Source organism: Fukomys damarensis, unplaced genomic scaffold (genome assembly GCF_012274545.1).
Source record: "Fukomys damarensis isolate Sample0158 unplaced genomic scaffold, DMR_v1.0_HiC HiC_scaffold_33, whole genome shotgun sequence".
NCBI lineage: Eukaryota > Metazoa > Chordata > Mammalia > Rodentia > Bathyergidae > Fukomys > Fukomys damarensis.
Genome location: NW_022900945.1, coordinates 28980777 through 28998593, shown reverse-complemented (window position 1 = coordinate 28998593; position 17817 = coordinate 28980777). Strand labels below are relative to the sequence as shown.

At 33.8% G+C, this 17817-nt stretch overlaps 1 non-coding gene across 1 annotated transcript; it reads right to left on the bottom strand.

Moving 5' to 3' along the window:
- Positions 1-8816: 8816 nt before the first annotated feature.
- On the bottom strand, positions 8817-8961 carry LOC117284089. The gene has a single exon (XR_004515160.1). It is a non-coding gene; the product is annotated as a U4 spliceosomal RNA (small nuclear RNA).
- Positions 8962-17817: the final 8856 nt, after the last annotated feature.

Below are 17817 nucleotides of genomic sequence, written 5' to 3'. Positions count from 1 at the left end.
GTAAAGTAGATTAACAATTTTTATGTCTTCTCAAAAGTTATTGTGATTCCTAGATTTAAAAAAAGCATAGTGTACTTAATATATTTGTTAAGGAAATAATTTTTGGGTTAATGTACAGAGAAATGTAGAAATATAATTATTATAAATATTAACCAAAGTAATAATAAATAATTTAAAGTAAGCAAAAGTGTGCCTGCTTAAGAGATGCATACTTAAATTGCCTACACCAAAGTGATAATTTGATTTTCCTACCCTCTTCTTTCCACTGTATAATAAACAACCACTCTTACTAAACTTACTGAGTAAACATTCACGATTACTTTTGGGAAAGCTAAAAATACCTAATGTGTTTTTCAGTAGATAAGGAAAATTTCAGACATCAAATTTTCTCCATGTGCACAAAGCAAGTAGAATTCCAACTTTGTTTCAGTTTGATCCATAATTTTTTCTGAAGCATGAGTGAAATATTAGCTTCCTAGAAAACGTGAAATGGGCCTTTTGGTCATTATTCTCAGTAAGATTAAATTGCATGCATTTAACACTATTATGTGTGTCAAAATATTTTCATTTAGGGCTGGGGATTTAGCTCAATGGTTCTGCCACTTTCCTTGCAAGCACAAGGTCCTGAGTTCGATCCTTGGTGCCAAAATTTTTTTTTCATTTAAAATACCTTACCTATCCTCACACCCATCCACAGAAGTGCCATTAGCAGGGTCCTTCTAATTCAGTGATATCCCCCAGTAATCTGATATAACTAGCTTCTACTTACTAGCGACAGCCAACTGTAAATTTTTAAAAATTTTTGCACAGTGGTTATTAAACACAGACACTATTAAAGATGAATATATATATATATATAAACTAGATAACATATAAAAGAAGTATTATTGAAATGGTTATAAATACTCAAAACACATCACTTCATTATATTTTACATTATCCATGCTCTTGCATTTATGTCTATTTAATCTCTTCAGTGGAAATGCTATAGGACACAATGTTAAAGCTCCATATTCAGCATTATATTGGTAGAGTGAAATCAGCTATGATGGGAATATTTATACTAGATTTATAAACACTACAATGCTTGAGTTATTATTTAGTTGATTATCTAGATTTAAAGGTTAATAGTGAATATTAAATTTAAATACAGTAATGTCTCGATTCATGAATGCTTCTGTTCATTAACAATTCACTTCACTATCAGAAGCATTTGGCAAAAGTTTGCTTCCCTGCACAAACTCTGCATCGGGGGCTGAACACACGACGCTGGCCATCTTTCTCTGAATCATAGACAGAATTAAGTTTATGAACCGAAGCATTCTGTTCAGTATATGCCTTGTCTGTGATCATTATAATGTGAATGGTACAAAAAACTGAGACTATACTCTCTCAGCATTTGAAAGCAATCATCTCATCAGTAAAGAAGTCATTCATTTCATTTATTAAAAAAGGAAAGTCTAGTAAATGTCTTAATTGTTTAATTTTTATTTATGCATTGATATAGATGAAAATATAGCTAACATTCATATCACAGTCATTTTCATTCATCACTGGCAACCATACTTTGACTTCTCCACCAGAGTTGGCAAAAAAAAAAAAATTACATGGGAATCAATTGTCCAAATGAATTTTATAATAAAAAAGTATCTGTAATTTTTATTTGTAAATTATGTTATCTACTTTTCACGTCAATGAAAATTATAATAAATTCATATATGTACAGATGTCCATAAATTCTGGGAGAGAGAAATGGTTGTCAAATATTTATCAGTGAGCCTGGGATTTGGCTCAGCAGTGCTGCCTCCTGCCTCTTAAGTGCAAGAGCCCAATTTTGATCCCTGGTATGAAAAAGGCAAAATGATCAATGAGAGTGCTCTGGGAAGACGGACTAGGAAGCAACAGGACTCTATTTCCCAACTGCACAATCGCACTGGAAGAATGTCCCATGTAAATATTTGGGGACTTCGGATTCTACTGAAGATTTGCAATTTTCAGAAGGCTGAAAGTATATGTAAAGTAAAAAAAAAAAGAATCAACCTAGAGACAAATTGTTCCATAATAATAGAGACTTCAGTACTCTGCTCTCAGTAATGAATACGACAGACAGAAAACACAAACAACTTAAAGAACACAGTAAACTAACTACATCTAACTATTACATTAGCACACTCAATTTACTGCAACAGCATATACATTTTTCTCAAGGACACATGGGGCATTTTCTAGGATAAACCATATGTTATGCCACAAATTATGAATAAGTAACATGGATTTTAAAACATATATATCATAAAAAGTACCTTTGACAATCACAAAATAAAGTTAGAAATCAATAGCCAAAAAAGAAATAAAGAAAAGAAATCAATAGCCAAAGTAAATGTGGAAAATCCACAAAATTGTAAAAAGTAAACTACACATTATTAAGCTGTCAATGAAATGAGAAAAAAATCAAAAGAGAAATTAGAAAATACTTAGGTATCGGTGAAACTAAAAACACAGCATACCAAAATCTATCAGAAAAATAAAAGTAGTGCTAAAGGAGAAATATATAACCACAAATGCTTACATTAAAAACCAATGACAATCTCAAATCAATAACCTAACTTTATAACCTGAGGAACTGCAAAAAGAACAAACTAAATTTAAAACTAGCAAAAGGAAGAAAATAATAAAGATCAGAGCAGAGGTACATAACGTGTATAAACGAAATATGAGAGAAAGTTTATGAAACTAGGAATTTGGGTTTTTGTTTAGTTATTTGCAAGTATGTTTGAAGATAAAATTGATAAACCCTTACTAAGAAAAAATGAGGGAAAATAGCTCATGCCTGGGTTCTCAGCACTTGGGAGGAGGAGACAGGAGACTCACAAGTTCGAGGCTAGCCTAGGATACATGGTGAACTCAAGCCCAGCTAAATCTGCATAGTAAGTCCTCATCCCAACAAGCAAACAAACAAAGGAAAACTGAAATAAATAAAAGTATAAGCTAAAGGAGAGACATTACAATTGCTTCCACAGCAATGCAAAAGATCATAAACACTTACTACGGCCAACTCTGCACCAACAAATTGGATAATCTAGAATAGTGTTGACAAACCTTAGGTGCCCAAACTGCAACTCAGAACCCACTTAAGTATCACAAAGCTGAATACTGAGGTTTTAGTTTAGAAAAAACAATTCAAAGATTAGTATCATTTATCTTAAAAGAAAAACAACACACGTGACATAGGTTCACCACCACTGATCTATAAGAATTGGAGACATTTTAGAATCACACAACCAAGACTTACTCCTGAGGGAATATAAAATCTGTGCAGTCCAATAATGTAAAGGACTGAATCAGTAATCGAAAACCTCCAGAGAAAATTCAGACCTGATGCATTCAGTGATGAATTCTGCAAAACATACTTTTAAAGTTAACAAGATAACAAGAGTTCTCAAAATTTTTAAAAAAAATGTAAAGGGAGAAGCATACTGAAACATACTAAAACCAAGAAGGAAAATATAAGAAAAGAAAATTATAGGCCAATATCTCTGGTGAACATAGATGCAAAAAATCCTCAACAAAATACAAGCAAAACAAGCTCACCACCTTATTTAAAGTATCATATACCATGATCAAATAGGATTTATCCCTGATACAAAGATTACAAGGATGCTTAAATATATAGAAATCAATGAATATGATATACCACATTAATGAAATGAAGGATGAAAATATATGATCATCTCAATAGATGCAGAAAAACATAATTATTGACATGAATATAAAATGAGACAATTACTATGGAAAACAGTATGACAGTACCTCAAATATTAATAAGTACAAATATCTTATGATCCAGTAGTTTCATTTCTGAATATAAGCCCAATGGAATTAAAAGCACAGCCTCAAAGTATTATTTGTTCACTCATGTTTACAGAAATATCATAAAATCTAAAATGTAGAAGCAACCCAAAAGTCCATTAATTAGTTGAGTGGATGGCAAATACAGGTAAGGAAGCATCATTCAGCCTTCATAAAGAATGAAATTCTAGTATAAGCAAACACAGGGATAAATTACGGAGGACACTGTGTTAGATGAAATCAGTCAGCCACACAAAGACTAATACCACAGGCTTCCACGAATGTTAGGTACTTAAGAGTAGTTAAATCATAGAGAAGAACAGAGCAGAATGAATGGTGTTGCTTTCCAGGGGTGAAGGGAAAAGACAATGAAGAACTATTATTTAATAGATAAATAGTTTTAGTTATAAAGGATAAAAAGAGTTAGAAATGGAGCTGATGGTTGCACAGTATATTTAATATTTAGTATCATTGAATTGTGTACTTAAGTGGCTAAGATGGTAATTTTTTATGTGCTTTACTATAATGAAAAAAATCACATCACTACCATTTTATGACAATAATATAATATGACACTTAGGGAAACAAACAATTTCAAATAAGAACAATTCTAATTTAATGCCCTACCATGCTGGAAACCATACTAAAATACAACTTCTCGAATTCAGTCTAAAGACAAAGTGTATAAAAATTGTGTGTCTCATTTGCTTCCTACTGTGATCATGAGTTATATCCATTTGTCCAAAGCTTCAGAAAGAGAATCAGAAACAAACTTCATGGGCTTCCAATTACTTTCTGTTTCTCACATCTGACATTAGCCATCCACAACCGTTATCTCTCCAAGTTCCAGCCTTGACTCTGAAGGAAAGGCTTTCCTGCCCCGTATTTTGAGCCTCTACATACTGACTTGTTCTTCATTTAAAGAAGTATAATGTAGGGTTCAATTATCAATACTGCAAAAATAATTTTAAGTGTATAATGTGTGGCATCTCATAATATAAATTCTGGTTTTCCAAGTCATGATTGAGGGGCTGCTCACTCAATTCTGGCCTGCATTGCTGTCAATGGAACTTGATCGTGGACAATGAGATTGGAATGCATCAATTTTCCTTTCCAATAAAGTGTTTGTAAAGGGGAAGGGAGGAGGGGGTGAAGGAAGGGCAGGGACAAGGGGAAAAAATGAGAACCAAGACCTGTCATGTAAAGGTACAAGATCCCAATAATGAATGTAACTGTACTGTATACCTAAAATGTACCAATAAACTCTATTAAAAAAATTTCCTTTCCTTCATCTTCCCATGAACTACTACAATTTTCTTCTTTGCAATCTTCAGAGAAGTTCCAGTGTTGAGTTAAGCAACATTTTACCATTTGATAGCTGGCCATAAATAGTAGCCAGTATGGCAACAGAACCTCTCCTACTCATACTGCTTCCATTTCCTCAATGCCTCGAATTTCTTTTTTGGTGTCTCACTTGTACCCCCTACATAAGTACCCTCACTACCTTCTAGATATCTCTTTTCGAAAGAATTTGAAATTTGTCTACTAACATATATACACAGGAATCTACATGTACTAGTTTCATGTGGCTGTTACAGCAAATTTTATATCTAGTTACAACAGAAGTTTACTGTTGCGCAGCTTTGAACACCAGAGATCCAAAATCAATTTATCAACTATATCTTTCTCTTGCTGAAAGACCCAGGGTCTCATCCTTTCATCTTTCAGCTGTGAGTGGCTTCAAGATTTCTTTAGCTTGCAGCCACGTTATTCTAATCTCTGATTCCATGATTTCATTGCCAACTCCTCCTCTTCTTCCAAATTCCCTCTGGCTTTTTATACATAAGTGATGGCATTTAAGACTCACCTGGAAAGCCCAGAATAAGTCCTCCACTCAAGATTCTCAGCATAATCACATTACTTCCATATAAGATAACATTTACAAGTCCCAACTTTAGGACATAGATGTGTATTTTTGGAAGGCATTGTTCCTTCTACTTCACCATGTAAAAAATAATTTATTTCATGATCACCGATCAGTTATAGTCAAAAGTAGGAGCATTTTCTTGTAATAGATACTTTTTACAAATTTTGCAGAGCTAGATACTCTCGTGGCAGCATAATTAGATAGACATTTATTCAAACAAAATGCAAAAACCAAGCAAGAGTAAAAAGATTAAACAATGCAAAAAAAAATGGTATCCTGTTATTCATCCATCCACCAAAAAATTAAAGTCACATCAACTTCTGCAAGGAGCACAGAAGACAATGACTGCTTTTGAAATGCAGAATAACTGTTTTGATGTGGTACCGGTTTAGAGAAGAGTTTCTAATTTTTAAAGAAAATTCTTTTATAAAAAATAAGGGCTTAGTATTTGCCTTCTTCTTTGTAGCATTTTTCTTTGCACAAAAAGGTTTGGGCTTCCTTTCTGCCTTCTTCAGAAAATGAGGAAAGCTAACGTGAAGGGTTACTGAAGGGGAAGAGGAGGGAAAAGGAGGAGGCAGGCTGTGTAAATTGAGCAGCTGGGGTGTGCCTGATCTGAAGGTGGCTGCTAATCTTACATTGTCTAAGATCCCAGTGTGAATTCCAGCTGTGATCATATACTGTTCTTCCATCTACAGTGTGTACAAAAGAAATAGTTATCATTTGCATATTTGAATTCCACATGCATTTTTATTCATTTACAAGTGTCTTCAATTTTTCTTCTTCAATTTGCTTTATAAGAATAGTCCCTTTCTCTAGGTTGGGGGTGGAAATCCTGGCACCAAAATAATATGATGTGTTTATATTTGAGTTTCTAAATATAATTCATATCGTGCTCATCTATCATTGTCTTATTTATCATTTATTCTTATACTGTAGTTACAATTACAACATCCAGGCAGGTTTTCTGACTCCTCAGTGCCCCTGGGTCTTTCCTTGCTCATTGAGCAGTTACAAATGAAATACATTTAACTCACTGGGTGGTAGATTTCTACAATGCAATTTTCAGTTTACAGGTAAACTAGTTATTATTAGGATCTGATAATAAACTGTGCTAGCAGAGTCACTCAGGAATGAATTGCTTCTATTTTGGAGACCTTTATGTTAACTCATAATTCAATAAATGTATTTTATAACAAGTTCCTTGTATTTCATAACATGGCTGTGACTTATCCTTCTAAGCTACCCTGTGGCTTTCCCTTTCCTAATTCCTGGAACTCAAATGTCAACAAGTTTAATTTTAAAACAAAGAGGTCTTTTTCTCTTCTGTTATTATAGCCATATCACAGCCCAATAGCATATGTAGTAGGAATGCACCTAAATGTCCTGGATCACACATAATCTCCCTGAGAAATATGTGGAATAAGTGGTTAACAGGAGCCTGTCAAATGCTCAAGAAACACTGGAGACAGCTACGTCTTTAGGAAAAGACCACACATCTGTTTCAGTAGTTTGCAAACTTTGTTTTCAATTTTTTAAACTGACATATAATATTGTATATATAACAGGTTGTACAATATGTGCATAGCACTATGTACAACATGATGCCAAATTATATTTACACTGTGGAATGGTTAAATCTATCTAGGTAGTTAAAAAATACACCATTTTAGATAGTGGCCATTTTTGTGATTAAAAAACACTATGTATTTTCATAGTACTTTTAAAGAATACAATACATTGATCATAAACTAAAATCATAATTATGTACAATAGATTACGTGAGCTTATTTCTCTTTCCTAACTATAATTATAAATCCTTTTATCAACATCACTCAGACCTCCCCTTCCTCACAACTACTTTCTTTTCTAGTAACCAGTATGCTACTCTCTACTTTTATGAGGTCAACTTTTTCAAATTTCATATATGAGTGAGATTATGTGGTATTTGTCTTTCCATGTCTGACTTAGTTTGTTTAACCATTGACCCCCAGGTTAATCCATTTTTGTGAATGAAAAATTTTCTTATATCCCTTAAGACTAAGTAGGTTTTCATTGTAAATGCGCTATGCTTTTTACCCATTTATTCACTGATGCGTGCTTAAGTTGATCTATATATTAACTATTGTGGATAGTGCCATAGCAAGTAGAGGAGCACTGATAATTTGGGCAACATAGTGATTCCATTTCCCTTGAAAATATACCCAGGAATGAGATTGCGGGATCATAGGATATGTGTACTGTTTAGTTTTCTGAGAAAACTCCATGGTGTTTTCCATGACTTTATTAGTTTATATAGCCCTTAACACTAACAGTCTTTAAAGGGCCATATTTTGATTAATAAAATAGCTATGCCTTCAAAAGGGTCCACTAACTGGGTCTGTGGATGGCATGGCTTCATGCCACGATATGGATATAGATATAGGTATAATCTCCAAAAGAATGTAAGCCATTGGAGTGAAAATATTACATCTTATTCAGATTTAATTTTTCCACAATATTCACAATATGATAGGCACTTTTAAGTGTTAGTCAGTGACCATGGGTTAGGAGATATGCATAGAAGATTGGTTAAGAATAAAAACTGTAATATTAATTAACTTCATTACAAAATATATTGGCTAACGGGATTCAAATTTATGCATTATTTAAGGAAGACAATTCCTAGTGGTATGTCTCAAAATGTTTAAAATTGTTTCTATTCTTTGACCTAAAATTACATGTAATGAATTAATATTAAGAAAACTAACAGACATGACAAAAATATAAATGTGTATGAGTATTATTTCAGGACTATTTATAACAATGGAAAATTATAAAAAACTAGACGTTCAATAATAAAAGACTATTTAAATCATGACTGTGGTGGTTAAGCTTAATTGTCAACTTGGTCAGTTTGGGAAGCAAGTGAAGAAATAGGAACGCACAATTCTGAGTGAATTTGAGTAGGTCTTGGAGCCATGAGTTTGGGGTCTTTGTCTGGTTCCTGGACTTTTCCTCCTGGGCACTGTTCTGCTCTGCTTGCAGTCACTATGAGGTGAGCAGTTTCCTCTGCCAAACCCTTCCACTATATTTCTTTCTTTGAGCCACCTGACCATGAACTTAATAGCCTGGGAAAAGTTTTCAATTAGCAATAATCGCACCTCAGATAAACCTCATTGGCTACAATACTGCTACTGCACAAAGCTTGAACTTAATAGTCTGAAACCATGAGGCCAAGTGAACCTCTTCTACTACAGGTTGTGAGTATCAGGTATTGTGTCCAGGTGACAAAAAGCTGACTGATACAATGGTACATATTTTTAATGAATTACTGTCCTCACAAAATGATACTAAGTATATTTACTGACACAGAAAGCAATTTAAAATTTAATAGATTATAGAATAAGGATTAATTTCCACAATAGGTGAGAAAATTAAATCTTTATGTGTCAAAACTAGAGTAATTAAAGCAATTAATGAAATCTATCACATCAACAGATAAAGAAGAAAAATCATTTGAAAAAATCCAATACCAATCCATAATAAAAACCCTTAGAAAACTAGAAATAGAAACTTCCTGAGTTACATGTTTTAAATCTACTAAAAAACTACAGCTAACATTATACTTAAAGGAGAAAAACTAGACTTTTTTTCCTCTTAATATAAAGAACAATTAGAGAATATCCCCTCTCCTCACTCCTATTCAACTTCTTAGTTAATGCAACAAGACAAGGCAAAGAAATAAAAGGTATACAGACTGAAAAAGAAATAAAGCTATTTTTGTTCACATACTGTAATTTTTTATGTAGCAAACTCCAAAGATTCATGTACAAAAATAAAATTTCTAAATCAGTGAGTAATTAATACAAGGTTAAAGGATAAAAAGATGATATGTAAAAATAATTATACATCTGCAATAAAAAATTGGAATCTTAAAAAAGACATTTTACTGTATCACCAAAAGTAAATAAATGAAGTACATGATCTATATAAGAAAAACTGAATAAAACTGATGAAAAAAATCAAATATCCTCTAAATAAATAAATGAAGAGATGTTCCATGTTTATGCAAAAGAAAACTAAAAATTGTTAAGATGCCAGTTCTTCCCAACTTGATCTATAGATTCAACACAATCTCAATCAAAAGCTCAGCAAGATATTTTGTGGATATCGACAAATTGATTGTAAAGTTTATATGAAAAGGTAAAAGGCGTAGAATTGCTAACATTATATAGAAGAACAAACTCAGAGGACCTTAGTCAATAAATCTTTGTAAAAGTAGGACAAGAAATCCAAGCGAAAAAGAAGAATTTTTAAATAAATATTGCAGGAATAACAATTGAGCATCCATATGCAAAAAATATGAATTTTTACATAGTTCTTCCATCTTTCACAATAAACAACTCAAAATGATCATACATCAAACAATTCTTTAATCAACCTAAAGTTGCCCTAAAAAGTCTATTTTTTAAAAATGGATTAAGGTCCAAAGTGAAGTGTTGGAAAAGAATTGATATTTTTTTTTACTTATGCAATTTATTTTAATTTAAATGGTGAAATTTTAAATTAAATACCAAATTATTTTCAAAAAATACAATTGGAATTTCCACTTTGTTCATGTATGTTATGTGGGCATGCTTTCTGACTATAAACCACTAGAAAACATAATATACAGAACAACTGTTTTCAGATGTTTTACAACAGCCTGTGATCTGGGGGAGAAAAGAACCAAATAAGGCAGATTGCCCTGGCTTTCTGCATAAGGTCAGCTCTTAGACATCAGTGCAAGAAGCAAGGCCTTGAGAAGAGTACGACAGGATGGCTGAGTTGAGCCGATTAATTAGAGCTTGAGGAATCTGAAGCAGGAAGAATTGAAGGAAAAAAGGTTGAGATGAAGGAGTTACACAAAGAAAAGAATTCATAAATATGCACAGGTTCCTGTTAGTCTCTTGCTGAATGCTAGGCCTTGGAGGTTTTCATAGTTAGGGTGGAATTCCAACATAGTTGGGTTTGGGTTTAATTCCAGGGACTGTGGAACATATATCGAGTTGTGTCTGGGTGGGTAATGGAGGTGTGGTCTGGGGGGCGTCTGTGTCTGGTCTCTTGCCTGTTCTTTTCTGGAATTCTTCCCCTTTTCTGCTTACTGACCACCATGAACTAAGGAGCTTTGCTCCTGGATGCCCTTCCACCATGATTTCTCTGCCTTGGAGACAGATTATCATGGACTGAACCATGAGCATATTAAGCCTCTTTACATTGTGGATGTTGAATATTGTGTCCCTGACTAGTACAGGTTGGTAGGATGAAAGTTTTGACAAACGTAAGCTGAATAATTCCTCACACTTGTGCAAGGCCCAGAGACATTTGAGTTATGACCAATGTAAAGATGTCACTCAGCCAGCAGGAAAACCAGAAGAGATCTCCCAGTGGTCATAATGTAGAAATGTCGCTAAATAGCCCTCTAGGTAAGACTACTTTCTAGATGTAGCCTAATTATGCTAAAAACAAATAAGTCACACTATTTTATAAGGAAAAAAACACAATAATTTTTAAGGGGAAAAGTCACACTGATTTATAAGAAATCTAAATATTAAAACAAATTTCCATACTTTTTGAAAGAAGACAATAAAATATAGGTACATGAAAACTGATATTTACAGTATATAATATTCAGTGAAAATTAAGAGATGTAAAAATAAACAAAAAATGTCCCATAGTTAGGGGGAAAATATGTTAATAAACCCAGTCTCAGAAATCACAGATCAGATGAAACTAACAGAGACGTTAAACAGCAATTACAAACATACTCAAAGATTCACAGAAAAAAAATTAACATGGGACAAATGAAAAATATATAAAAAGAACTAAAGAAATTTGTAGAGATGAAAAAAGTCTCAAAAATCACTGATGAGATTAATAGCAGATTACTGTATATACCACAGAAAAGACCAGTAAACTTAAATATTTGGCAATGATAAGAAAAAAAATAGAACAGAGAAAGGAAAGAGTCACAAATGAGCAAACCATGAGTGACATATGGGATCGTATCAAGCATTCTAACATATGCATTTTTAGTCCCAAAAGGAGGGCATTAGCAAAATATGTGGAGAAATAATGACAAAAATCTTTTCAAATTTGACGAGAATATTAAACCACATATTTAAGAAGCTAAAAAAACCTAAAGCAGGATAAACATCAAAATACCTTCAAAACGTATATCACAGATTACTGAAATCCAGTAATAAAAAGAAAATCTGAGGAGCAGCCAAAAAAGACACACTATGGAAAGAAGAATAAACGTAAGAATAATCACAGACTTCTAAAAAGTAATGCGACACAAAGCATAATGAGATATAATCTAGAAAGTGCTAAAAGGCAAAAGTGTTAACCTAGAATCCAATACCCAAAGAAAATATCTTTCAAAAAGTAATATTAAGAAAAGTCCTTTTGAGAGAAGCAAAAGCTGTGACAATGTCAGCAACAGACAACTACTACAAAGAATATTATAGAAAGTTCATCCAGCTAAAAGTGATATAAAATAGAATTCAGATCTTTACAAAGCAATTGTAATTCTTAGAAATGGTAAAATTTGTATAAACAAAAAGATTAATCTATAGTGGCAGAAAACCAACCCATTGATCAGTTGGGTATGGGAGTAGGGTAGATTACAAGTGGATATGAGAAAACATTTTGAATAACAGATATGTTTATCATCTTGATTGTGATAATGGTTTCACAAGTATATAGCTAAATGTCAAAATCATCAACTGCACCGTTTCTTTACATGCAGTCCAATTTAAATTAATTATTCTTCATGAAGAGGTAGTAAAATAAAAATATAATTTATCATGAAATATGTAATATTAAAGAAACATGTTCATTTTTGCTTTATTTTGATTTTGTTTTCCTTGAGACAGGTCTTACTCTGTAACACAAGCTGGATCAAACTCATGATCCTTCTGCCTCAATATCTGAAGTGCTCGGGCTGAGGTATGAGCCACCATACCCTGCCTAGGAAATATGTTGTTATGTGCAAACAGAAAAAACAAAAACAAAAAAAACTCTAACCATTCTTAAATGATGCCACTAAACAGTTTAATCCAGTGAGGAATTGCAAAGGACCAGATACAGTAATTTAAGCTTAGCATCTCGTTTTCAAGATCTGGAGCAATTATTGCCAAGCAGAAATTCTTTTTTTTTTTTTAATTTTAAATTGAATTTATTGGAACATTCTTGGTAGAGAGTACAGTTACATTCATTACTGGGATCTTGTACCTTTACATGCCAGGTCTTGGTTCTCATTTTTCCCCTTGTCCCCACCCTCCCTTCACCCTCTCCTTCCCTCCCCACCTAAAAACACTTTAATTCCATTTTTACATTTTCTCATATTTTTTCCTCAGACAAAGAAATAAAAGCAGCAAGTAAATATATGAAAAAATGCTCCAAGCAGAAATTCTTACTGCATATTGCTGAATTCCATAGTCAAGTCTGTGTTCTCACTTTTGAGCTTTTGGCAGAGCTTGACAAGCTGATCATTCCTTCTTGCTGAAAAATTGATCTTCACTTGGTTCTCATATTTACCTTTACTTACTTCTCTGGCCACTTCTAAAGCTTCTGTGCATGTGTTAACCCAATATCTAAATGACAGTATGCTTTGTTCTCAGACCACTTCTCTCACTAAACCAACATCTTGGTTGCTTCACCCAATATGAGTGCATGAAATATCAAAATTAGATAGCTATCAATTTATGTGTCCATCCTTGACTCTGCCCTCCAATTCCAGAGGTATATGTCTAAATGGGTTATCCTCATTGCCATTTGTTTAATTAGTGGAAAAATCAAACTTCACAAGCACTCAAATAAAATCCCTGATGTCTTTCTTTCCTCTCTCCTGATTGTACCAGTTTCCCTCATTTTAGTTCACGGTAATTCCATTCTTCTAGCTGTTTATACCAAATATCTTTATCCCACAACTGATATCAGACATTTCTCTTGGTTCCACTTGGAAATACATCCTTTATCCAGTAATTCAACATCTCTACCACTAGCACCATCATCAGTCACCCAGATTGTTGTGGTAGCCTAACTAGCTTCCCTATTTTCACCAGTGTCCCTCCAGTCAATTATTAACAGATACAGCACAAAAATGTACATGCTCTTCCTTACACTTCTGACCTAGTTTCCTATTTTTTTGTTTGTCACCAGCCCCATTCCAGTTGCACTGGCTAGCTCACTGTTTTTCAAACACACCAGGAAAGCTCATTTCCGAGGATTTGCTCTTTCTTCCTGTACCTGTATGATTCTCTCTCATGTCCTTCTTTGGGCATACCTTCTTGGTAGAGACTTTCTTTCCCAACAGCTCTCTGTAAAACTGGAGCCAGTCTCCAGGCCTTCACAATCCCTTGGTAGCTTCTCCTATACTCTCACTTTAGTTCTTTCTAAAGTGCTTGTCACTTTCTTATTTATTTTTAATTTACTGATTTTATTATTTGTCCCCCCACCTGTGTAAACTCCATTATTCAAAGATGACTTTTTTCTGTTTTTCTCATCACTGTATCCTAGGAACCTTGATTTCCTTGTATACATTTAGTAAATAAGTTTTTGAATGAATTCATGAAGTGCTGGATGGAGTGATTGCCAACAAAATAGAACATTTTTTCAATTCTTAGTAAAGTACTGTAAATGTATCTAAAAATACTTTTGTATTTTAATTCTAACATCATAGCAAAATGACTTGAAATAACATATTTTTAATATCCAAGGATGATTGTGTGACTTTTAACTACTGAATAAAGATGACATAAAGCTCCACTGTAGAGGTGAACACTTACAAAAGAGAACACCATTAGTCCTCAAACCGTAGGGATACCAGTGACCTTTGCTACAATAAAATAATATAACTGTTCCTTGTCTAGTCAGTTGCTGATACTTTTTTTCTCTTACTTTGAGCCTGACAAGTAACTTAAAATATGGCTCCAAGGATGTTTTTCCATGAGTACATAGCCGACCTGAGTGCAATAAGACAGAGAGCAGACAGACAGAGAGCAGCGAAGGGAAGCCTCGCCGCTCCACAGGCTTCACTTTTTTAACCTTAGAATTGCATTTGAATGCATATTTCGCTTCTATAAAAAAATTCTTTCCAAAAGGAAAAAGCAAATGTCAATATTCTACCCATTGTTTTCGTGATTTATGTTGTCATAGCTCTCAGTATATTTTTGTGTACCTTTGTTTCGCTTATTGAAATTGACTCATGAGGTGGGGCTATATTGACTGGGAATTTAAATACAAATATATACTTTTCTGAGATTACCTAAGAGATGAGAATATTTGTATATGATAGTGGTAGAAGAAACAAAATAAAATCAATAATTTTCCTTTTGCCTTCTAAGAGAAAAGTGGTCAACATTTTTTATATAAACAGGTTGGCTTCATAATATCTTCTTTGTACCTTCGGTGAGCTAAGAGAAATTCTTATTTATTTGGCTTTTTCATAGGGTAACTTCCTCCCTCCAATATATCTGGTCTTAATCATCAAAATTTTAATCAAATGTTTTGTCTTAAATTAATATATCAACTCTGCTTGAATACATGTAGCATCTAGTATTTTCTTTTTCACACACACACAAAAGAGGAATCTCACTTTTTTATTAGAACCAAAGCTTATGACGTTTTTCCAGATATAAACTTGTATCTCTGAGAATAATTCAGAAAATTACACCTAAAACAGTAATGTGCAATATTTTTACCTTCATGAATCCAATAATTTTATTGAAACCTTTCAGGTTATTTTCTTGACATGTGTATGGTATTTTTAAAAATTGTTTTAAACTAAAAGAGGAGCATAAAAATCACACTTCAGCAAATTTGGTAGTAGTAAATACTGTTATCCATTTGCTAATTAACTGGGTTTCAGTAAGTTTTTTAAAAGCTTCCTAGAGAAATCTACATTAAGTAAATGCTCATGGTGTTGTACTTAGCTCCTGTTTTTCCCACACAAGCCTGGTTAAAGAAGGGCTTCACATTAAGACTCAGACCTCTCACTGTGGATCAGCTGCCCTGTGTCAACCCCTACCCTCTTCTCCAAAACTGAGATTCTTCAAGAACCCTTGTTTGCTAGTTAAGGTACTGTGGGACTGCATACTTTTTGGAAAATTCCCCAGAATTAGGCTATTTCTATATCCGCAGCTGTCTGCTGAGATTTTGCCACCTATGAATGAGATTCTCAGTGATAGTTACTGAGACTTGACTCTCCAAATATTTACTGATATGAGGATATTTGTTCTCTTTATTTCCTGGCTTCACCAATCGCACATGCTGAACACCACCTTCAGAATTAGCAAAGAAAAATGCTTCTTCCCTTCCCACACCATGTTCAGTATACCTTGTTATTCTTTCCAAAACTCTCTGGTAGCAGGGTCAGCGCTCCCAATCCTCTTGCCTTGATAAGTTCTTTTTCTCCAGTCTTCCTTTTGTTGCTGTGCCATAACACTCTGATGTCACATGCACTACAATAACAAGCAGAGTCTATTTGCAACAAGGATTGTACTCCCCAATTCTACCCAGAAAAATACCACGCTTCCTTGGTGCTTCTGCTCTAAGCATTTTTTATAGACTTTTTAACTGGCTTCTCTTCCTCTGCTTAGCCTGTTTATGGAGCTCAGGATTCTGTTTTTGACCACTTCTCTGCAATGCTTATATTTATGCTCATAATTTTAATGACACCATTAACTCCAAATCTTCATCTTTAGCCTAGCTGTAACTCGTGTAGTTTAAATGTACTTATCTCACTACTCATGCAGTTCCCTACATTTGAAGTCACTTTACATTTCTGAGCTTTGTGTATGCTTGTATCATGCTGCCCCCCATTGTTTGAATACATAACTCAAAGACCACCACTTTTGCGAAACTTCCTGACTAGTTGTTGTGCCCTCCATATGCAGCCTGCTAAAGAATTCTGGTGTTCAGGATGAGATTGTTTTTTAACTAATTGTATTGGTACAATTTAGATATACATAATAATTGTATTCATCATAGGGAATTTGTACCTGTACATGATATGTCTTGCTTCTTTTTTCCCCATTTCCCTACCCTCCTTTCAACCCCTCTTACCCTCTTCATTTACAAAAGCTTTGTTTTCATTTGTTTCTTTTCCTTTCTTTCCCTTCTCCCTTCCTCCTCCTTCTGAACAATTTCTTATTTCACAATATCTATTATACTTTCCTACTTACACTTTCAGTTTCTCACACAAGAGAGACAATGTGATATTTACACATGTGTTTCCCATTTATTTCACTTAAGAGTATGGTCTCAGGGTGCATTCATTTAGCTGTAAATGTCTCGATTTTATCCTTCTTTATGGCTAAGTAGTACTCCGTTGTATAAAAAACCCACATCTCTCTTATCCTTCCATTAGTCAAGGGGCATTTGGGCTGCTTCCAAGATTTAGCTATTGCAAACTGTGCCACCATAAACACTGGCACACATGTATCACCAGGTTTGATGCTCTTAATTCTTTTGGGAAGATATCAAGAAAGGGAATAGCTGGGTCAAGTGGAAACTCTTAATCCAAGGTTTTTGAGGAATCGCCGCACTGATTTGCACAGTGCTTTCAAAAATCTACACTCCTACCCCACAACTCCATCACAATTTGTTGTTGGTTGATTTTTTTTTGATAATAGCCTTTATTTCTGGTGCAAGATGGCATCTCAGCATTGTTTTAATTTGCAACTCTTGAATGACCAGTGAGGTTGAATATTTTTTCATGTACTTCTTTGCCCACTTGTGCTTCTTCATCTGAAAAGTGTCTATTCATTTTAGATGTTCATTTTTAGACTGGGTCTTTACATTTGGGGATGTCTGACTTTTCTTTCAATTCTTTGTATACTCTAGATATTAGTCCTCTTCCTGAGGAACAATGGCTACAATATTTTTCAACTCTGTGAGTTGTCTCTTCACTCTGTTGGTTATTTTCTTTGCTGTGCAAAAGCTTTTTAATAGAATAAGATTCCAGCCATTCATTCTTTGTATTATTTCCCATGAGACTGAGGTTTTGTCTATGAAGT